Below are 23,851 nucleotides of genomic sequence, written 5' to 3'. Positions count from 1 at the left end.
GGCAGAGCTGATGTACCACTGTGGTGCCACTGTGTACATACGCCTTTAGAAATTCATGAGCTGCACAATATCTAACTTAATTTATATGCGGATATCAACAGAGAGTTGCTTGATGAATTATACATAGCAGATGCAACCCACAGAAGACAGATGAGTGAAATTAATGTGCACTCGCAGCTCTAGATCCTGGCCCTCAGTTTGGATCCCTACAGTATACACATGCAGAAGGTATCACAGACAATCAAGATGAAACACCAAGTGCTATTTATGAGGCATTTTCACACCAAATGAGCAACCACAACATTCTGTTTGCTGACAGAAATGTCAGAATTCTGTGGTTCCCTATTAAAAACTATACATTTTGAAGAAAGCTGGGGAAAACAAGGTTTCAGCATGAATTTAACTGCAGCATGATGTAGTATACATGTATAACACTGTGCCTCCGATCAACATGAGCATCCTTGAGCAAGACACTGACTTCAGAGCTCTAACAGGAGACAGGGTTGGGTTAGGAATTCTCCTGTTTGCAAATGAACATCCAAAGAAAATTAGAGAAAATTACAGGGTGAGTTTTAAATAAATAATTCCTTTAAGATCATAATTCAACCAAAGGACTAATTAGTGTGCTCAATATAGTTATTGTGTTCCCATAGTTTAACGATTCATACCCTCAAAGGGTTTGTATGTGGCCTCAAATTAATACTGTTGAATTGTTCTTCTGTTAATATAGTTTTACTATGATCTTGGGCTCAGATATATGGACATATTTTGGTTGTCGAAGACAACACTGTTGTATTAAGCATCTCTTTGAGAGGGCATATTGCTGTTTTTTATAAGCCCTTAGGCTTAAAAAAAACTAATTAAGCCATTTCAGGACACAATTAAATAATCAAACTGAGCTACATGTAACTTTTAAGTGGTTATGAAACAGTCTCTGTTTAACACTGGTGCCTATATACAATCTACATAGGCAAGCAAGAAGATCCAGGTTGGATAAATCATAAAATAAAATAAAAAAAATGTATGGTGGAGTGCTGAGGATGATTTGAGGTTTCTCCCAACCTGAGGAAAGAAGTTGTTCTTAATCTTAAGCAGTTATTATTCTTACATAGCTGCAGATAGATGCTTACCTTTCATAATTTCATAATAAATGCACAAGCTATCCAGATCAAGATCTTCACAACAGGTGGAGATGGTGCATTTGTCCACAGGGGCCGCCAACATTAATGTAAGTTCCTTGCAGCTGCTTTAAAGGTAAAAATCACTGAACTAAGGGAACCAAAAAAAAGCATACAGAGGTCATCATTAGTAATTTAAAGGAATGATTTATAATTTGACGTTATATTTTTTTGCAAACACTGGATTTTATAAAATCCAGATCATGAAAAAATAAGAGCTATGTCAGGAAAAGTCAAGAAGCAACAGGCTTATAGAATGGACCTCCCCTCCCGAAGGGAAAAAACAACGACAAAAAAACCCCTAACACTAAAATAACATTTCTGAAAGAGTTATGCAGTAACACCTCACATGCTGTCAAAAGTAAAATACGAAAAAAAAAGTTTTATTCCCCCGCCATCTAGGTTGTAGAATTTCATTGCCAAGCACCGTCAGCATCCACTGCATGCTTACGGATCTTAACATGAAGCATTCCTCTTCCTGATGTCAGTGATATATTATTCATGGCACACCAGCAGCTTCACAACAAAACATGCACCTTCATATTTATCACTCTTTATTCCAGTATAGCCGCACATTTCTGTGGCTCTCTGCAGCACAACAGTCCACGGGAGTTCCACTTATATTTTAATCTGAAGACATCCAATAGAAGAAACCTGTTACGTTAAAAGAAAGCATTTTGTTGTCAGCGATGCGGCATAACAAAGGATGCCTGAGGAAGAACTGGGCACAAATAAAAAAATGCTGAATTTCGGGAAAGAGCGTATGCAGCCCGCACTGACATGAGCTTTACTTGGTACAAGCACAATGTGTAGCTAGACAGAAAAACCTGCCTTTGTTAGCTCAGGGACTGTGAAATGAAATCGAATAATGTGGACAGCGGGAGCCGAGGCACGACTGTGGATGCAGCTCTCCAGTGTCAACACACATCAATAAACAACCTAATAAAAAGCCCCGTGGTCACAACATTATTTCAGCTGCCGTTTTTCTTTCAGACACGCTGAATACACTTGCAGCAAAATCCTCACTCAGCTTCTTCCTTACATATCGTACAATGTGGTTTGTGTCCTACAGGTGGTTGCTGTAAGTTCCTCTCATATTGCCCTCTTCTTTTTGCAGCTTCTGATCTCTGATGTCCCTCTCTGTCTCTATACCTTCTTCATTCGTTTTCCATTGATCGAGGTGGACAAAAATCCACCCACACACCATGGCAATAAAATACGGTGGCTCCATCCATACACGGGCCATATTGGTCTGATCCCTATCTCTGTCTGTTTCTGTCTTTGCCATCATTTCCATCAAATCCTTCTCTGCAGATGTGAGAGGGCATTTGATTGACAGGTGGAAGTAGCCACAGCAATACACATCTGATAAGGATCAGTGTGTGCTGCTTATGGCCTGTCTGCTGAGCCGACCACAGGCAGTGGGTATGGCATTTATACCACTTGGCTGGCCTCAAGCTTTTAAGATAGAAACACCACCGTGTGTGTGTGTGTGTGCGTGTGTGCGTGTGGGTCTGTGTGTGTGTGTGTTTGTGTGTGTGTGTATCAGTTGGGGATCAAGGATTACCCAAGATCTAGCGAATGAGAAAAGTAAGAAAAAGCAATAAGAGTTTGGGACAGAAACTGATACACAGAAAGCATAGATTATGTTTTATATATGAACCCATTTATTTTTGAAGAATAATGGTGACATGTTCCACAAACTTTAGGGTGTACTGCAGGCCTGCTTTCTGGAGTCACACTTGGCCACATCTGCAGTCAAGTGAACTGGATATTCTAAAGTTTGTCACTGAGATTCATTTTTACGGCAAACATATATCGGTTCAAAATATCTGTTCTGGATCTCTTTGACAACTAATAAGTTGCATGGGTATTAGCCTTGAAAAAACTGTGGTTGGTTTTGTACAGTAGATGTTAGGAGTGTAAAGATAATTACTGCAAGTAAAGTAGCTGCCAATCACAGATGTCTGTTGTGATGCGCAAATATTTCACACATGAAGCATTTCTACATTAGGACCCCTCTGGTGGAGCAGAACAAGGAGTCAGGCAGCAGATAGGGTGGTTGGATGGGTCATAAACAGGACTTTTCCCCAGGAGAGCGCACTTTGAGTCCTGTGTGACCAAATGTGAGGATTTTTCCTGAACAAAAAAAACAAAAGACGAACCAGACGTTGCACATGTATTATCGCTTACTTGATGACAGAGCCCTTCACGTAAAAAAAATTGACACAAGAGGTAAGTAGAGCGTCATATTTTGAAGTTCAAGGCAACTGACCAAGCTGCCCTTTATGACAAGCTCTGAGTGAAAATTGTATTGACTGTAAGGCAGGTGGTGATTGTGAGCATGCTGTGCAGGTTACCAGCTGCAAATGCTCTAATTCCAAGGAATTACAGTTCAATTCAGTTCAATTACCTCTTGCTGCATGGCGAGTCCACAACATGTGAACACTTCTGGTACACTGACGAAAAACTCTGCTATACAGCCAGACAACATGACCTACAAAACCTCTATTTGCAAATAATTGTTTTCTCGAGGCCATTATTGTCGCCAATATCAATGCTCACATTTCCTTTTCACATAAACACTCAGACCCACTTTGCCCGTAGGAGACAACACTGACATGTGTACAGTTCCAGGTCAAAACCTCTCTTGCTGTGCAAAGAATAATATTTAAATTCAAAAGTGTGGAAAAATTGAATTGATCTGTGCTGACTTTTTGACCTCAAAATTGGTGTTTAAATGCAACAGGTCATGCATTGTGCATTGTTTGGCAGAGAGCGTGACCTCAAGATGTGCTTTCTCTCTGACCCACTGCCTGTCTCGCAAACTAGGCTAATGTTGCGCACTTTGCAATCACAAAATGGAGAAAACCAGCGACCCATGCTGAACTGATAATCATGACACCAAACTGTCTAAGAAGCAAAGCGTGGAAGGATTTTGTCTTCAACACCACAGATGGAAAAAAAATATGGAAAATGGTAATGCTTTGAGCTGTGATTTAAAATGCAGCTGCCTCACAGTAACTTTAATTTGTCACTCAAGTGAAGCAGCAGAGGATCTGCGAGTGAAGGGAATCACGTCATTTCTACCGCGTAGTTTAAGATTTAGCGAGGTAGCGTGTGTCTGAATAGATTTCAACATTTGCGTGTTGGATGGCATTTCTTCAAACTTGACTTTAAAGTGACAAGTGAAACCTTAAAAAACACACACAAACAGCAGCAATGACAACTGCAGTTATAAAACTCATTTCTAGCAAGTGTCAAAGTTTAATCAACTAGTGTTTCCCTTGCCTTGTAGACGGCACACAAGAGCTGTATGGATGCAGTGTTGGATGATGCTATCTGGACCTGATTTCAGGTTCTTCACATCAGTGACAATGTGTGTCCTTGTGTTGACAGAGAAAAACAATGATGTGAGCGTCAAAAGAACAAACAAAAGAAGAACACACACATACTTGCCCACGCTCACATCCAAGCGCAGGTGTTCATATCCTACCAAACATGTTATTTCCCACTTGATCAGTCAGAAAGATAATAGCATGTTGCTGTGCAAATAGACTATAGATGAGGCCAACAACAATATACCTCCCTGCTTCCTACCACATAACATGTCATTATGGCGAACCTTCTCTCTCTCTCTCTCTCTCTCTCTCTCTCTCTCTCTCTCTCTCTTGTGCGCACTTTCGCTGCAGCTTCAACAATTTCTCCTTTCTGGCAACATTTAACGTCCTCACATCTGCAGGAAAGTGCCTGTTGCAAATCCCTTTTTAGCATCTTTACTTTCTCAGACATCCCACAAAGGGTCAGAGGGATGTGGGTTCACAAAATTCAAAACGAAAAAGATGTTAGGAGTTAGGAGAATCAAACACTAATAATAGCTTGGATAAGAATTAAATAAGTTGTGCATGTGACGCCCTGATGATTCAGATGGCTTTTGATTGGCTGTCAGTGTTCCAATTGTTCATAAAATCGCTCTAAAAGCCGTGCTGTAAAAAGCGTCAAGAAGTCATACTTGAGTAAAGATATCGTTTTAAAATATTACCTTGGTAAAAGTAGAAGTCACCCATATGATTAACACTGGCACGGTACGATGGTACGATGGTACAATGGTAGGTACAATCGTACCTAATGTGAAAACACCCTTAAAGTATCTGATATGACATGTACTTAAGTATTCAAAGGATTAGCACTAGTAAACTGTATACTAACTGTTAACTTGGTGTGCCGTTATCGCCCTGGCCAATTATCGGATCTGTTATTAAGCATTTTACTTATTATCAGAATCAGTGTTTCTTTTTATCCGATTGCAGATAAAATAAGTTCATTTAAAAATGTGCTGCTTTGGGTCTGATACAGCATGCAATCTGCAAAGTAAATGTTTGCAGTAGAGTAAAAAGTGGCATAAACATGAAATACTCAAGCAAGAACAAGAACCTCGAAGTTGTGATATGCAGGTGGATGCATGAATTCTGATGAAACACCCCCTTACATGTAATAAAGGTCACAATCACACACACACCACAAGATGAACACGTAGGCACGCTTCCACACTCAGCCATGCTCAAGCCAACTCTGGGCTTCATTTTCACCCTGGGAAATCAAGATGATCTGTGCTCCGGCTATGGCTTCTCTTTGATGCTCAATTAACTCAGGCAGACCTGGCTAGCTGAGCCAATTATTAATTCAGCTTAGCGAGTACATTGAGGCAGGCGCAGAAGTGATGTCATGGCTAGGCAACCACAGACATCCTCCTCTCACTGTAGGGCCCTGCACTAAATACATACCATTAGGTTTTAATGGGCAGCCTTTTCCTTTTTGACACCGGTAAATGTAGCATGGTTCCGCTCTGTGCTCTTCCTCATCACATTCTGTGTTTCTTCTTCACACTTTTCTGTCACTTCTCGCTTTTGATGCTTCCTGGTCGCTCACTCACTCTTCCTTCTCTCTCCGCCTATGAGCCATTCTTACTCCCCAACAAGCTTTTTCACCATTAACCCCTTCCTGTGAATCCCCTCTTCACCAACCTGCCTCCTTAACCCCTCTCTTTCTTCATCACATCCCTCATTTCCTCTCCGTTCCTTATTTTTTTTCCCCCCGTTCTTTGTTTTCCCTTGCACTAAAGACTGAAGGGAAGGAGGGAAGATAATGGAGTGGGGGGAGAGGAGGTGAGCAGCGGGCTGACAGAGGGAGTCCCATCTGCAGTGAGCTCATTAGAAGATGGGAGGAGAATCGGCGGCAGAAACACACTAGTAGGCATCCACAGAGCCCTCTCCCTCTGTCTGTCTCTCCCTCACACATATTGCTGCCTCGCTGGACTCATTCCAACACTGACACATCGCTCTCTCTCTCCCGCCCTGTCTTCCTTCTGCTGCGCTCCTCAAAGTCCTGCTCTCATTAATCACAACAATATACAATACACAGCAATTGCTGAATGGTTATACCTTTTACCACCTCCCAGAACAATGGGGCCATATATTTTTACTACATGTGGCATCAGTGGAAATCGAGCCATAAATCCAAAGCATTGTTAAAGCTCGGCAACTTTTCTTCTTCACTTTCTATTCTTTCTTTGAAGAAGGAGAGTGATACAGCACTGATAGATGGATTAAATGCTCAAGGAAACTTCTGAAGGCTAAATCCCTAACTGCTACCTGAGCTTGACCCTACTTTTGGAGACGCGCAAAGCAGCCCAGTCGCCAACACAAAATGTTGGCACTTCACGTCCCTGCGAACCGCTGATACACTCACATTTGTATGTGTTGTAGGCTAATTACCATAACTTTATCACAACTTTTTTTCTAACTTTTATGTCTTAAAGTGGAGGGGATGGTGGTGGAGTTACAGGCGACAATAGTGGCAACCACTGCGTTTCAATGTTTGTAAGCATGAAGATGAAAAGGAACATTTTCCAGCCATGTTTGTGGCGACCAAAACAAGTACTTTAAGCCCAAAACATGATCTTTTCCTAATCCTTACCATATGGTCTTTGTGCCTAAACCTAACCAGACCAAAGCACAGCATTGTCACAAGATAAAACTGAGAATTGAACCCAAAGAAACGTGAAGTTGCAACATAAGGAAATGTAAAATTTCATCATATCAGGGGTTTTACAGAAACGTACAGTTGTGCCTTCAGTCTTAACATCTGTCTGTCTCCCAAAGTGGGGGAAAAGAAGCATACTACTCTGAGTCATTGTACATTAACCTTATTCACCAAAATCAAACTCAGCTGCCATTGTTGTCAGGTTAAAGTGCAGGTTGAAACAGGCAAACTAGAGCTGCTGTAATGTGATCACACTGTCCGCCCCTTTCACCTCTAAACTACAAATATTTTCTCTGGCTTTAATGTGAAGGTCAGCAGATGGTGATGATACACTGATGGTGCTGAGAAGCATGAAAGAGGTTGTGTCATATCAGCAGAAAGTCTGGCGATACTATCTTAGAAGGTTCATTGTGCAGCATTCCAAGTGCTATTCCCCTCTGTGTCCACTTTCTTGTTATTAAATGGCAGAGCTGCAATGATTAGTTAATCAATTGATTAGTCAATGGGAAAAAAATCAATCCCCAACTACTCGTGAATTGTTTCAGTCGCTTTTCAAGCTAAAATGTCCAGCACTGGCTGGGTCCAGGTTCTTAAATGGACGGATCTGCTGCTGTTCTGTCACATATGATATTAAATGAAGAGTCTTTAGACTGTTGGTTGGACAGGGGAAGCAATCTGAAGACATAATTGTTAGGTGCTGCCCTAATAACATTTTTTTTTAATACTGATCCCCGAAAAGGAAAATCTGTCATTTCTTTCCCTTCCACATAAAGAGGCCAAAGGGTCAGTGACAAACCAACAGCAAGCCAACCTCTGAGCTGCGAGGAAATCTGCGTCCTGCTCAAGGACTCCCCAGCAATAAAATGGGGCCTTGACGCCAGACCTTTCGGTTGAAGAATGGGCCCCTCTAACAACGATACCACACTGAGTGGGTTATGAAGAGCCAGCAAAATGGTGCTCAATCAGTTGTGTCTACATATGAAAATTGATCACATATGCAGTATTTTTGCATATACATACTTAATATTCAATAAGATCAAATCATGAAGTGGTGCATTGGAATATTGTGACACAATACAGCCTTGTTAGGAGCACTGTTGGGCAATAAAGTGACTGCATTACATGCTCCAAATCCCAATAATGCTCCATCATGTTGACATTTTGGGGGTTGCGGTACTACCATGAGATTGATGGAGGGTTGCTTACAATTACAAAACTGTCCATTTAGGAGACAGACTGGTCTGGGATGGCTTAGCTTGGCTCAAGGCTGGAAGTAGGTGGAGGCACTTACTTATTTCTTCACTCAAGTTGTTGGAAAAATGAATACTCAAGTAAGGTAATGATACCTGAAAAATCTACTTAAGTACAGTATTTTATTACTTCCCACCTCTGGCACGGCGGCCTTGGGGTCATTTCAAAGCACATAACAGGGCTGTGCTGAGTAACAAAGGTAAATAAATAAGTAATGTAACCAATTAGTTTTGATAATGAATAATAATTACAGGAGTGTAATTACTTTTCAATGATGAAGATTCAATGAGAAATTCAAGGAGAAATTGATTAAATTTCCTGCCTTACACTGGAGAGGAGTAGCACTGGTAACGCACTCATGCAATGTGAATTATGTTCACAGAAAGAGTTTGCAAACTCTTCTTTGGGAACATACTGCCGGTCCACTATTTCTCTTTAACGCTGCCAGATATGAAATAAGAAATGATGAAGACTCGACGATCAGCAGGGGTTAATATGTTCCTGATGGGGAAAGCTGCTAATGCAGTTCATTCTCACCCTGACTCACACTTAAGCACAAAGTACAACATCTAGAGAATATTACCTGGACCCATAAGATAGCCATGTTGGGGGCACTGCACAGCACCCTTGAGGGGTTAAGGAGGGTGACACTACGGGTTTAATGGTGCAGAACATGTCTGTAATCTTGTAACAATTCCACAGTAATGGGGGATATTGTAAAATTGTCCATTAGCAGCGGCGCATCAGTGTTTTTTATGTCATTAAACAAGCTCATAAGCATCTAGTCACCAACAGAAGCATCAAGTCAGCTGATTGATGAGCACACTGAAGCTGCCAATTAGCACCTCCCCCGTGTCCATGCATATGCAATCAATGCGATCGGCGAGTATGGATCAAATGTCCGCCGGCTGCCTGAGGCCCATTCACATTGCATTATTGTGAACGTATAGAAGAAAACATCAACAGCATACAGCAGCTAACACAGCTCAAGGACATAAAAATGTTTTTCATCTTCATGGCACTTCATGCTCTACAGTTGGCATTTTTTCTTCTTCTCTGAGTCGAGTAGAAGCAAATCACATGAATGGACCTACATACAGATCCTTCTCATTTAAAGAAACTAGCTTTTTTTGTGTTTTCAAGGAGAAAGAGTCATAAATAGAGCTTAAGTTCATATCAGCTGATGACTGGACTACTTGAAAAGATACAGTACACAGTCAACACAACAATAGCTCTTCTTCCACCTCATGCTGACAAATGAGCAGCATCAGATGTTGCCTCTGGGCTTGTCTCAGACCTCAAAGAGGCGCCATATTTGCCACCAGGCTTCACAGCTCCTCTGGAGGAAAGCCATTTGTGCATTTCCAACAGTCATCTAATTGTGCCCACGTTAAAAATAATAAATTCATAGTGTGTCAGTATGGGGAAGAACTATTTGGCACTGTCGACTTTGATGCAGGGTCAAAGGTCAGTTTCATTGTAGGACAGATAGGGATAGAGATATATCAGTGTCTTGCTCATTCAGTGTCTTGCTCCAGGTACTGCTGGTGTAGGACTCCCTGCTCACTACGCTGTCTTACATGTCACATGAATTATGAAAATTACTGGGATGGAAATAGTCTCATCCCATTGAAGGATTTCTGTCTTTGTTATTTCAAGCATAAGATAAAGGGAAATCAGAAGCTCGAATTTCATTTCTGACATGAACATTGTCAACACGAGCTGCAACAGTTAGATTTTTCAATTTAAATGCCAACTGTGATAATCGATTAATGGGTTTGAGTCATTTTTTAAAGTAAAAAACTGGATAGATGGATATCTGGATATCTGGACGGGATGGGTTTAGGCTGCAGACAAAACAAAAGGACATTGGACATTTTCGTTTTACCATTTTCTGACATTTTATCAAAAGAAAAACTAACCGATGAATCAAAGAAATAATCAAACGATTGATCAATAATAAATAGTGATTGTTAGTTGCAGCCCTACAATGAATGGAGCTACTTTACAGTCTGCAGAGATGATTCTGACGTTGATCCTCTCAGCACACGACTGGCCAAACACCCCAAACTTCAAAGCAGACATTTGACAGGGGAGCTCCAGCCCCTCTTGATCTCAGTCTTTCCTCATTTCACATGTCAAGAATGTGTGGCCTGGGGTACAGCATGCTGTATCAGATACACACTACAATATGAACATCAAAGTTTGACAGTCACAGAATGGTATTAGATCTGTTACGCTAACAATGCACGGAAACCACACCCCGCTCTCACTCTGGGATGAAAATAAAATTCATAACAGTTACAGTATATTTTAAATCCATCCTGACCCAGCGAGGATAACTAGAATTCAAACTCTCCCCTCCCTTCATCAGCATTACTCTATAAGGCGACTGCCTGGCCAGCTCATCCCGGCAGCTCTTTGGACTGTCGTCAGCACTCCATCCTGTGGACGCCTGCCAGTAGTCCCTCCGTCCGATCAATAGGCACCGGCGGCTAGCTTTCCCCCCTTTGCTCTCTCTCCCTCTCTCGGCTACCACAGTATAAAGACTGTTCTGTTCTGCCGGCGCAGCATAGTGATTAGGCATTAGGCCTGTGCTGCTGTGTGAATTAGCTTAATCTGTGTCCGCGATGAAGGACGAGGCTTTTCATGCCCACTGGAGACATTCACTGGACATAAAAGAAGCTAATCTTTAGGAAATTTAGAGAGAGTGAGATGGAGTAAGTGTATGTGTGTGTGTATGACACAGTTCCCACAGTGATAGGTCTTTACTAATGCTGCTTATCCTTCAACAATAAAATACATCTATTGGAGTGCCTGAAGATGTGTGGCTGATGGGCCGGGAGAGTGTTGTACCGTCATCACTTCAAGTGCTTGGAGAAAAAAAAAGTGAATAACATGCTGAGCAGTGGTTGTGTGTGGAGGACATGGGAGGGAGGAAAATCTATATGCCCATATTCCTGCACCAGAGGTCAGTTTGAGGGGAATTAGAGGGGATTGTGTTCTCCTTGTTACACGGCTGCTTACCTGCCCACAGAGGAAGCCGCCTGCAGACCTGCAAATCTCATTCCCAAGTTTTAGAGTTTGGAAGCAACGCGGACCAAAAGACAAAGGGTTTACACTAATACCCTTTCCCTCTCTGCACGACTGTCCATCATGCATCTGCTCCAAGTGCTGACATGTTAGTAAGGCTGAACATGAAGCCACAGCATGCCTTACAGCAGCCCTCCTCCTCCTCCTCCTCCTCTCCTCCAGCACATCATCTGCTGGATATATTGTGCGCCCTTGACAAACTGCCAGCGCACAATCCCCCTCCTGCAAATGTCTATTGATCAAAGCACAAGTACGGCTGTGGGAAAGGTATGGAGTCTTACCCATACTCTTATCCTTGTGTCACCTCTCATACTCCACAGCCTCGCAGACAAAAGGCAATTCCATAAAACTTAATGGGCATCAGTGGACAATGAGATTTATAAGCAATAAACTCTGATATAGCCGAGGCTCAGTAATAAATCATATATCATGCTGTACCATAACATCATGTCCAGATATGTTTAGGGATATTACAACTTCACTTCTGGTTGTGAATGGAGTTGTCAAAACAAAGTAATCATCAGCTGGCGAGGAAGAGCAGCCATACACCTTTTGTTTACAAGGTGCTTTTCACACCTTTGGAGCACTTTTACGCACAACCAATGCTGAATTTGGGTCAGCAGTCAGCTGGGGCCAAATATCTGTTGTGTGTGTTGGACGCCTGTTTCTGAGAGGAGCTTCGCAGCAAAAGCGGGGCATCATATTTTAAAGCAGCACTTTCCCAGAACCATCCACCATGCACGATCCAGAAGTCATGTTCAGACAACTGAAAACACAGGCGTTTTGAAGACCTGTCACCTTCTAACTCTCTGTCCGATCATAGCAAGTCTACAGCAGGGTTAAAACAACGCGATGACTTACCGAAATTAGATCCTGGCCACTGCCAGCGACCGGCTTCCCCTTGTTTCCCTTCTGCCTCCTGGTCCGCCTCTCCTTCAAGTCAATCCGCAGCGCGCTGAGATCAGATCAGAACTGAGCGGTGCGCCTTCTCGCTGCGTCCTGCGTCCAGAGTTGCCGGGGATGGAGCGACCATTTGCCGGTGTGCTGGGACGGGGTTGCGAGGCTGAGGCATCCGCAGGGGAGGAGGAGGAGGAGGAGGAGCAGAAGGATGTGGAGGAGACGGAGGAGGAAGAGGCGAGGCGCTGGGTACGAAAGCGAGACAGAAAGAAGGAGGGAGAGAAAGAGAGAGAGAGAGAAAGAAGGGAGAGCAGCACTGCAGCGACGGGGAGGCAACACCGCCAGAGAGGAGGCAGACAGCATCCCTCGCTCTCTCTCTCTCTCTCTCTCCCTCTCTCTCACGCACATTCACGCACATGCGCGCGTGCGTCATCGCCATCATACAAGGATACGGAGCGCCATCTTCAGGTGGTATGCGGCAGGTTGGGAGCTGTCCCAGATGTTTAATGTGTGTCATATGTGCATATTCACGTTGTGATTTCTGACTTTGACAGAGTGTGAGATTAGTTGTGTAGGGAAACCTTGGGGCTTATTGAATCCTCAGTTTCCACAGTCATCCATGACACCAATTACTCGAGTCCCTTGTAACACCCCCCCTTCTATGCACACCAATATTTATTATATTATTTTCATTATTGATTAATCTGCCAATAATTTTTTTCTTATTTTATTTTGGTTTTTTTTTTTTTACAATTAATCGATTAATCGTTTAGTTTAAAATGTAAAAAATAAATAAATGTGAAAAATACACAATTTCCTTGACCTCAAAGATAAGCTTGCGACCAATGATTGATTGAGCTGCTGTTAATTTTCATGAGTAATCATTTAGACTATACAATGTCAAAAAAAAAGTAAAGAATGCTCACCACAATCTCCCAGAGCCCAAAGTGACGTCTTCCAGTTGCTTCATTTGTCCAACCAGCAGTCCAAAACTCAAACACTCTTCATTTGATGTTATGCAGGATGAGGAAAAGCAGCAAATCTTTCAAATCAAGACGCTCGGAACAGCAAATGTTGGCCATTTTTGCTTGAAGAAGATAGATTTCAGATATTAGTATGTCTTGATATGGAATAAGTGTTGTCTTTTCTTGTTTTTAAAGGCTGCATTACAGTGAAGTGGTGTAATTTTCTGAATTGACCAGACCCTTATGCTTGTTCTAATACTTGCCCATACCCACTTAGTCATCATGTCCACACTACTGATGAATATTTATCAAAAATGTCATTGTGTTCACATTTTGTGAAAGTACCAATAGTCATCTCTGGAATTTTGACGCCATATCCATACCGAGGCATTTGGTCTAAAATATCATTATATTGTATTTTGTCACCCAGTCCAAGCATGTATGAAGAGCTTATGAGAAGACTTCAAAGCATCAAGATAAGACTAGAATGTGTATCCCGATGTAGCCTAAGAATATTGCAATATTATTTTAACGCCTTATTGCATGACCCTAAGTTCTTCACAACCCTTGAGACCAAACAACACACCTAACTCTAACTCTTACCCTCAATCTGTCCTAATCCAATGATTCAGTTTAGTTGACTTTCTAGGGATCTAGCTGAGTCCCCATATGTGACTGTGTGAACACATTCTTCCCCTCAATACAAACGCCACCAACCCAGCCCATGTTGTCCCCCATCCCCCCAGCTCCCCTTTCTGCACACTCAAACAGTATACACTCCATGGCAACCATATCCCCACTGGGTTATGGTGATGATAATATCACCTGACCTGCACTCCATCATCTTTCCAACCCCCTATTCCCTTCACTTTTCTCACACACACACACACACACACACACACACACACACACACACACCTGCTTTCCCAAGGTCAAGAACTGCTGAGTATGTCAGATACGTGCCTGTGTCATATGTTCTGCACAGTCAGTTCTGCTGGCTCGAACGTATTTCTTTCTTTTTTCTGTCTTTATTGAAATCCCTCTCTCCTTGCACACATTTAAACATCTTCATTACGTTGAAATATGGCCATTGTGCTCACTGTGTCCCTTCTGTCTCCTTTTTATCTTGACTGTCAAAAAGGATCATTTCTTCTTTCATCAAATATTTCCTCACACATTTTTGCACTCACTTCTTTTCAGTTTTAATTCATACTTTTTTTCCAAGGGCCTGGTACATGGCAATACATATCTTTCTCTATCCAGGATGTAGGAAACCTGATGCGCCTGATGATCACATGATCTTGCAAATTCATCCGCCTCACAAAGGTTAGGATACAGAAACACATGGCACACTATCGTATATTTTGGTGAAGGATTCCAGTACCGAAATCTAGTAAACATGTAGATGAATAAATCCAGAGGGAAAATATTAAAAAAAAAACTCACAACAGAGGGAAAACATGCCCTATATACAGTATATCTTGAGTCATACTACAGGATCGCATAGTCACAGGAGGATATATTCCATCTTAATGTATGCCCAGAACTGTTCCTAGAGTGACACCCCGTCTTGTACCGTTTCCATCATTGCACTATCCTCAATTCTAACAAAGAATGACATGTATAAGACAAATTGCTATTTCTTTTGTGACATTACATGACCTCCCTTTGTTTGATTATAACATTTATATTAATGTCTCCAAATGTGGTATTGATGCCATGTTGCACCATAGCACCAAAACTGATAGAATGGGATAGAAGGACTGCATTGCAATCAGGACTTCATTGTATTCGTACAGACTAGAAATGGACTGAGCAGGAGAAACAATAAGTTGATAAATAAATATGAGTAGGTAGAACATGAAATGGCTTAAATTTAATTTAATAAAAGTAACACAGGTTGAGTATCGTCAGGTTTGCTGATGTGTTAGATCCACTGATACCAGCAACACTCTTTCAATCTGCCGTGTCACCTTCCTTCACCCTCACTTGTACACACAGTTATTTATGGTACCGGTGTCACCTTTCACCGAGTGTGCATCACATAACTTAATCAGATGCGTGAGCTAGCAGAAGTGAATCACCTGTTCCACTCAGTCACAAGAATTAGCTCTATGTCCATTCTGTGATTCATGTATACACGTTTTTAATTTATGTTTGGCAAATGAATGCCACATTAAGTGGAATTTAATCTAAAGCAACGTTATGAAAGAAACAGCTGTGTGTTTGGAGTAAAGAGCAGAATCAGGTAGAGCCAGTGTGGCTGCAGGGAAACTCAAAAGTCACTAGAACCTTTCTGGATTTACTGCGCATGCTTGCATCTGTTAGGAAAGACATGAGGGTGAAGGAGCACATGCAGTTTTACAAAGTTATTTTTTTAATCTCTCAAAGTATATAGCACACTGAAATGTTTGATTATCTTTTATTCAGCTATGTTTGTGTACACTGGTATCTTTACCATACTTGTAACATGCTGTGGTGAAATGGTGAATCCCCTTTTGTGCACAAAACATAATATTTTTACCAGCTGAGACTGTGGCCCTCAACTAAAATAGATTGAATAATGGTAATAAAGGTTGCTTTAAAAAGACTTCCAAAACATTGGTCGTCTGAGCAAAAGGAATGATCAACAGGATACTGGAAAAGAAAAGAAAAGAAAAGAAAAGAAAAGAAAAGAAAAGAAAAGAAAAGAAAAGAAAAGAAAAGAAAAGAAATCAACATTACCATAGTCATCAGCCAGTCTCAATCATCAGTGGCTTATAATTAAGTTGGTTTTGGAACTATACCGTCCACCCTCTATTGCCAGAGTCTCTATTGACACTGTTCGAAACATGGCTGCTGGAGAATGCACCGAAATCAAGAATCTCATTAGTTATCCCCGTTCATCTGTCTCTCAGTTTTATTCATATACAGCAGGAGGTTTTGCAGTCTGCTTATCACTGCCCATTTGACTAATTTTCTTTTTGTTTATTTTTCCTTCAGTGTAATTTCATATGGAATTGTTTGTATTTGCTGTTTCATCTTGCACATATGGACAAAACAGACATATTTTCACTTAATTATTCCATCATCCCACATTCTAATAGCATCACAGCCAAAAGGGAATTTAAAAAAGACACAAACTAAAATCTCTCCCATATTGCAGATGAATTGAGCTTATTCTCCTCTTTAGAGACTGGGAACTTATTTCATACTAGTGTAATAAAAGCCAGAACAAAAATTAAAGTGAAGTGAGTGAATTGTAATGAAAATGATTTGTCCTCTGTAAAAACACTGTGTATGATTTTCTTATCATAAAAGTAGTAGTTGAAGTTGTTTCTTCCTCCTGCCCTCAGCACATGTGGTGTATGTAAGGGTGTGAGCGTGCATGTCTGAAGAATAACCACTAGATGGTGCCACTGAGCTGAGATTCAACTTATGGAAACAGTTGATAAAACCATCCAGATTTAAAGGCACCAGTATATCTTTAAAAATAAAATAAAAACAGTTGTGATGAAGTCTGTCCTTTGAGATGTTTTACATAATGTCTTATATCATTGTTTCCTCCCTCTGGGCTGCTACATTGTGCAGTCACTTCATTGGCATGCCTGTGGAGGTTTTTTCTTAAACACACATGCTGAACTTGGACACTTTACTTGTGTGAGACCGTTTCATTCTGTTTAATTGCATGTTTATGTAATATGGTTGACCAATGACTTGGGTGTTTTTCAGAAGATGGGGTAGGTCACTCCAGACTCCCCCTCAAACACACTCACACACATAAAATGGAACTTTCATCCGATGCGGCGCCTCATTTGGCAACCGTTTTGTGAAAATATACAAAACAAGTCACAGTACATTACTGGCTCTTTATGTCTCATTTACACAAAAATATGGCAACAGATATTGTTACAGCATCGGGTGAGGAAAACAAAGTTTGGTCTAATTCATGCGAGGTTTTCATCGAGTGAGCTGCAGAGAAATAGTTTCAGACAGCTGAAAGAAGACAGTGTATTTCTGACTTGATGACCTTGGAAGGAATACAAGAGCGGAGGTGGTCTGGGCTGAGTTATGAGAGTGATTTGTGCATCACCTTCTTGAACAAACAGATAAAAGCTATTTGGTTTTGTGTCCTGTAACTCCCTATGCAAACATACTGAGCAGCAGATGCAACGATCCCCCTTGAGATATTTTAAAAATGGAGCCTACAGGTGGATGCTGGGCAGGTGGAAGAGTTGTGTGTATTAGCTAGCAAGAAATAAAACCATCTCACAGCCATCGATTTAATTAATGAGCATGAAGCACCAAGCTGCAGGGGAAAGCCCAGCGGATACATTTACAGTAAACTGTCAGGGTAATAGATGAACATCTCATGGCCAAAGGTATGTTGATACCTGACCAAAGTATTTGGACAACGCATGATACACATGTGACTGTTAAACAACTCATCCCAAAACCATGGGTGTAAATTGTTACATAACAATGGAGGGGATTTCCAGCATATTTTGGCACCTGGCTCCAGATATTTCCTCCCGTTCAGCCATAAATAAAGCATCAGTGAGGTTTAGATAGGGTGAACGTCAGCGCTCAGTCCAGGCCAGACAAAGTACAATAAACAGAGTTGGGAGTGCACTATTGTCTAAAATATAACTTTATACTGTAGCACATACTCTACATACTTTAGGTCATATGGTACAGTCGCGGTCAAACGTTTACATACACTTGTAAAGCAAATGTATATCATGGCAGACTTCACTTCCAATGCTTTGTACAGCTCTCATTTTTCTGTGATGGAGTGAGTGGAACACAAACCACTTTGTCACAAAAAACGTTCATGAAGTTTGGTTCAAATCTGAATTTATTATGGGTCTTCTGACAATGTGACCAAATCTGCTTGGTCAGAAATATACATACAGTAACTTGAACAATCAATTTAGGTGATTATAGAAAGTTGTGTGAATCAAATTCACTTTGTAGCATGGCCTCTTAACTTCTTCTGACTGATTATGATTGATAATGGCTGATAGCTCTCCTGGGCCAATTTAAATAGGGCTTGTTTGATACACCCACTAGACTTAGCGTAGCGTAGAAGAGCTCATCATTGAAAGAGCACATTATTGATTTCAATAAGTCAGGACAGTCACTCGGAGCCATTTCAAAGCAGTTACAGGTCCCAGGATCAACTGTGCAAATAACTGTTTGTAAGTATAAAGTGCATGGCACAGTTGTGTCACTGTCACGATCAGGAAATGCAAACTATCACCTACTGCTGAGAGAAAATTGGTCAGGATGGTCAAGAGTCAACCAAAAAGCAAGTGTGCGATGAATTAGAAGCTGCTGGAAGACAGGTGACGGTGTCCACAGTCCAGTGTGTTTTGCATCAACATGGCCTGAGAGGCTGCTGTGAAAGAAAAAAGAATTTGCTCCAGAAGCGGCACCGTAAAGCTCGACTGAAGTTTCTGCTGATCACATGGACAAAGAAAAAACCTTCTGGAAAACTGTGGTCAGATGAAACAAAAAATTAGTCGTTTGGCCACAATGACCAGCAATATGTTTGGAGGGGAGAAGGTGAGGCCTTTAACCCCCAAAACACCAGACCCACTGTCAGGCATGGTGCTGGTAGTACTATGCTGTGGGGCTGTTTTGCTGCCAGTGGATCTGGTGCTCTAAAGAAAGTAAATGGAATAATGAAGAAGGAGGATTACATCAAAATTCACAAGGAAAACCTAAAATCATCAGCCAGAAGATTGGCTCTTGGGGGCTGTTGGGTTTCCCAGCAGGACAATTATCCCAAACACACACCAGAAGTGGTAAATGAATGGCTAAATCATGCTAGAATTGAGGTTTTGGAATGATCTTCCAAAGAGACTTGAACCCCATCGAAAAAATGCGGACTGTGCTGACGAAACAAGTCCGTTCCATTCAACGCCACAACTTCTCCAAAAATGTGTGACATTACATGAGGTTAAAGCAAATTCCTACCAAATGTCAAAACCTTCCCATTCAAAAAATGTGTTGCAACTCAGTTTATGGGAAATTATTTCAGTAATTCAGTTTTCACACAAGAACATGAAGCAACAATCTATTCCAGGATGTGTTTCAAAGTCACACCCTCATGTCTGTCTGTGAATATGTGAAGCTGCACAGTATTTGGCTGTGTCCCAAAACCAAACTTGACTACAAAAGCAAAATTGTACAAATGACTAACTGTCATGTTTCCTACTTCAGTTAGACCCTCCACGATGTCATCAGAAGTTTTCACCGCAAAAACACACAAGTGTTTATTAGAATTATAAAATTATATGTAACAAGTCACATAATATGTAAAATTATGTACAATAATGTAAAATGCACAGGCCATGTGATTAATGAAATTGTTATATAAATAGGTAAGGAGTATTATGACCGGCTCACTAGCCAACAATGAAGGGACACACAGGCAGAATTATCTATATTGATTTTTTTATTACTTAAACAACATATCCATCAAATGCACTGAGACAGGTACAGTCATGCTGCTTCCTTTCTACAACAATTACACAAATAATTATATTCACATCACGTAGGTGCAAGGCTGTCAAAGAAAAATTCTGATCTGATAAAGCTCCAAGTACAAGTGAAATGTTGTCATTATTAAACTCTTGTAGCATGGAGTCAGTGTGCTGGTGTTTCCTTTGTATATCTTTCAAGAATAAACAATCCATGATTTCCAGTGCATTGCTCCATTTGTATGGTCATTGTGATGGATTGGAGTTTTATACTGCATTGACAAAAAAGGGAAACCACTGACAGCCTGAAAAGAAGGGCTTCAGCTAACGATTGTTTTCATAATCGATTGATCTCGCCGATTACTTTCCTGATAAACTGACTGCTCTTTTGGTAGTCCATAGAGACATCTTACGATTGCTTCGTTTGTCCAGCCAACAATCCAAAACCTAAAGACTCTTCATTTACCATCATAAATGACAAAGAATACCAGCAAATCCTTACTTTTAAAGTGGAAACTGACTAAATTTTTTGCTTACATGCATCAAGATGGTTTCCCTATAAGTTTTGCTTCCACTGTGCCATTCTGCTTGCTACCATCTCAGATTCTTCCCCAGAAAAAAATTAGAATTCACTTACAGCACAAAGGAAGTGCGCCTGCATTTGCGCAACCAAAACAGGAAGATAATCTGTTTTCCATGTTTGCTATTAGTAACAACTGTAGTAACTGTGGAAGCTCTACCTGCAGAAGAGAAGGAACCCTGCTGACGAAAAAGGCAAAGACGGAGGGTGATAGAAACCCAGGTAAAACAGGAGTGAACGGACGGGGAGTCACCTGATGGCGAGAGCTCCCATCGGGGCTTTTCACAAGGACAAGGAAAAACTTGCCGGTTAGGTTTCCGGAGCTTAGCCAACTTCAGCCTTTAACCATTCAGAGGGTGTGTTACTGACTTGTTGACAACTCAGATGCTGTGTGTCTCTCTATTGTTGCAGCTCTGGTCACAAAAACACTGTGTGTTTAAGTCGGATTGGAGGAGCATGGTGAAAAATTAGCTGTTTAAGGCCCCAGTGTCTATCATTATGGTTGGTATGGTTCCTGAGTTGGGCAAGGCAAAATCAGTTATGGCAGGGAATCGAGAGTGTGACTGCCACTTCTGTTTATGTAGAGGAAGTACCAGACACACGTCCTCATCAGTTGGACCGGACGTTCCCATGTATTAGTACTTTGACTCAAGTAAACGATCTGAATACGTCAGCAGAAACTCTTCATAGGAGGCAACTGATGAGTGACAGCCAATCATAGCAGAGCGCACAGCAGAGTTTTAAAAGCCTGCAACTCCTCTCAAGTCCAGTGGCCTACGATACAGCGCTTAGAATATTTTATTAGAATCACAAATGAGCATAATAATGTAGCCGGCTTGACTTCAACTGGTATTCAGCTGTTTGGGCGGCAGTGGAGAACTCCTTTATCCACATTTTGTTGAAGTCTGTTCCCCCCGTCAATATGTGTTTCCCCTTACCAACAGGACTTCAGAGGGTTCAAACCAGACATTCAGTTTGCATTCCTTCAACGAGATCAGTAAGTACCAAAACATGGCTACTCATTAAAGCTTCCAGCTGTTTCTGCCTTCATCATAGCACTGAGTCTAAAAGCTGACTGTTTCCACCTCAAGAAGCTGGAGCCTGTTCAAAAGTTGGATGTTTTTGCTTGAAAAATTACTGAAATGGTTAACCAATTGCCAAAACTGTTGGCGATTCATTTTCTTTCGACAGATTTATCTGCTAGACGCTGCCGCTGACCAGGATGGATAGTTGAGAAAACACATTCATCATGGTCAGCACGTTTCATGTAAGTAAACATGACTTGAGCCAAAACAAGCCAAAACACAGATGTGGCCATTTAATGATCCAAGAAAACTCAACAACAACGAACCACAAATCTATCTGACCATTGTCTGACTTGTCACCTATTATTTTGGAGAGGAGATGGTTTTTCTCACTGAAAAACCCTCCAGCACTGAATCTCCTCCCAGCATTATGAAAGACCTGTTTCCCATCAGCAGCTGTCATCAATGCCTCCTCTCATCACTGGCCAAACCACATCCAACTATCCTCAAAATGTTTATTTTAGTCTATTTTTTGTCAAATGAGTAAATGAACGACCTTGAGCAAAAATGCAACCTGAGTCAGCACAGCTTTTTCTTTCTCTTGTTGCTTGGTCTGTGCCTTGATTAATTTATTTGTCTTTTTTAAAAACTTATAAATAAAGTTACTACTTATTTTATTATTCAGGTTTTAGTAAAAAATGTATTCTCAACCTGTTTAGAGTGACAGGTTACAGTATCTGTCATGTTACATTTACATTTACTGTAATACCTGAGGTCAAATAAAACTTTCAAAGGCATTCCAGTATCTATCCTATGATTGGTGGTTGTACCTTTCTTTGTCTTGAGAAAGAAGACACAAAGTACTGTACGTACCGCAACCCAGAAATACTTGACTACATTCCTGTCAGCACATAGCAAACATCGCCCAACTGGAACCCTTGCCACAACAAACAAACAAACAATGATGACCATTTGCGGTGTTTCGTGCACTTGTTCCGATGATTTACATGTGTCCTCAACGTTACAGAATAATACAAAAATTGGAAAAGTATGAATCACAGTCACACTGAAAAATAATGTAATAACTTTACCACCTTCCATGATCTGCGTCTCAGTACACCTGACACATACTTTGTAAGTGAATCACTAAGCACCAGGAAACAAGAGGAATCTTGCTCAGAAACATCATCTGTGTGTTTGATTGCTGTTGTCATGGTTAATCAGATCACGTTCTGGGTCCCACGCCGCACTGCTTCCTGACACCACTGTCATAATCTGATGGATGTCTTTAATAACTGTGGGCTCCAGCACTGTAACACACACACACATGCACACACACATGTTTTAATACTTTTATTGCTATGCAGATTTTTAAACATGCCAGCAGAGGATCAATACTAGACGATACAGACTCAAATTTAAGGATACAAGCAGTAGTACAGTTGTTCCCGTCTAGTGGAGAGAAAAAAATGTATCTCCAAATTTGTTGACTGTTTTTCTGATATACTGAGGGATTAAGTGTTCCTGTATGGGTTTAGAAATGTTTCCTTCTTCTCAAGCTTAATAAACTACCTAAAGCCCCTTGGATCAGCTGTAGCACAGCAACTATGCAGATTACGCAGCAAAAAGTTGAGTTTATTGTGTGTGAATTCAAAGTTGGCAGCAAACAGTGACAGTCTGTTATCTGTAGGTGTGAGTGAAATGCATGGTTCTAATATTTATCATCTGTGCCTCAGCTACAGATGTTCTGTCCTGCTCGTCCCCCACCTGTCCTGTTTCGAATAGAAAATAACATTCTGGGTGGATAATATCTGAAGAATTTACACCTTTACAAGGTTAATTGACACTGGACAAAGAAATTTAGGATTTTAGACAGGAAAGCCTACTGAAAAACATTTGATTTTATCTACAGCGGTAGTGACGAACCATCAATGTTCAGTCCAGATGTGAACTCATAAATTACATCAATACTGTCTTCATTTGCATTCTCTTCTCTTTTTTAATGCTTCCTCTCGATATACTTCCTCATTCTAGTCCGGTTTCACTGAATGCACAGTTGCACTTGCTGCTAAATCTTAATGATGCCAGTAGCCTGCATGCATAAGCTGAGCCTCTGCCTAGAGAGTGTGTTTAATGTTTCTTAATGACCTTTATTGCTTGAGCTGTTATCTTCATATGTGCATAGGTGTGGTACTAGACTGGCGAGACAAAACTATTTAATTGCTCCAAAGGACAAATTAAAGACTAAAGGTGACTGAACGTTTGTCGTGTGCGTGTATGTATGTAGATAAAGTTGAGGATGTAATTGAACATTTGAAAGTTCAAAAAATCCTTATTTTGTTTATTTTTTTCA

General features: G+C 41.0%; 1 protein-coding gene across 1 annotated transcript in view; it reads right to left on the bottom strand.

Annotated features, from left to right (window-relative positions):
- ctnnd2a (catenin (cadherin-associated protein), delta 2a) overlaps window positions 1–12,580 on the bottom strand; it is a 252,245-nt gene extending 239,665 nt beyond the window's left edge. Inside the window, exon 1 of the mRNA XM_073488891.1 lies at window positions 12,426–12,580. The gene's annotated coding sequence lies outside the window, so the exon portion shown is untranslated. The remainder of the gene's footprint in view (window positions 1–12,425) is intronic.
- Between the last annotated feature and the right edge of the window lie 11,271 nt (window positions 12,581–23,851).

Source organism: Pagrus major, chromosome 19 (genome assembly GCF_040436345.1).
Source record: "Pagrus major chromosome 19, Pma_NU_1.0".
Lineage (NCBI taxonomy): Eukaryota > Metazoa > Chordata > Actinopteri > Spariformes > Sparidae > Pagrus > Pagrus major.
This window is presented reverse-complemented; position numbering and strand designations above follow the sequence as displayed.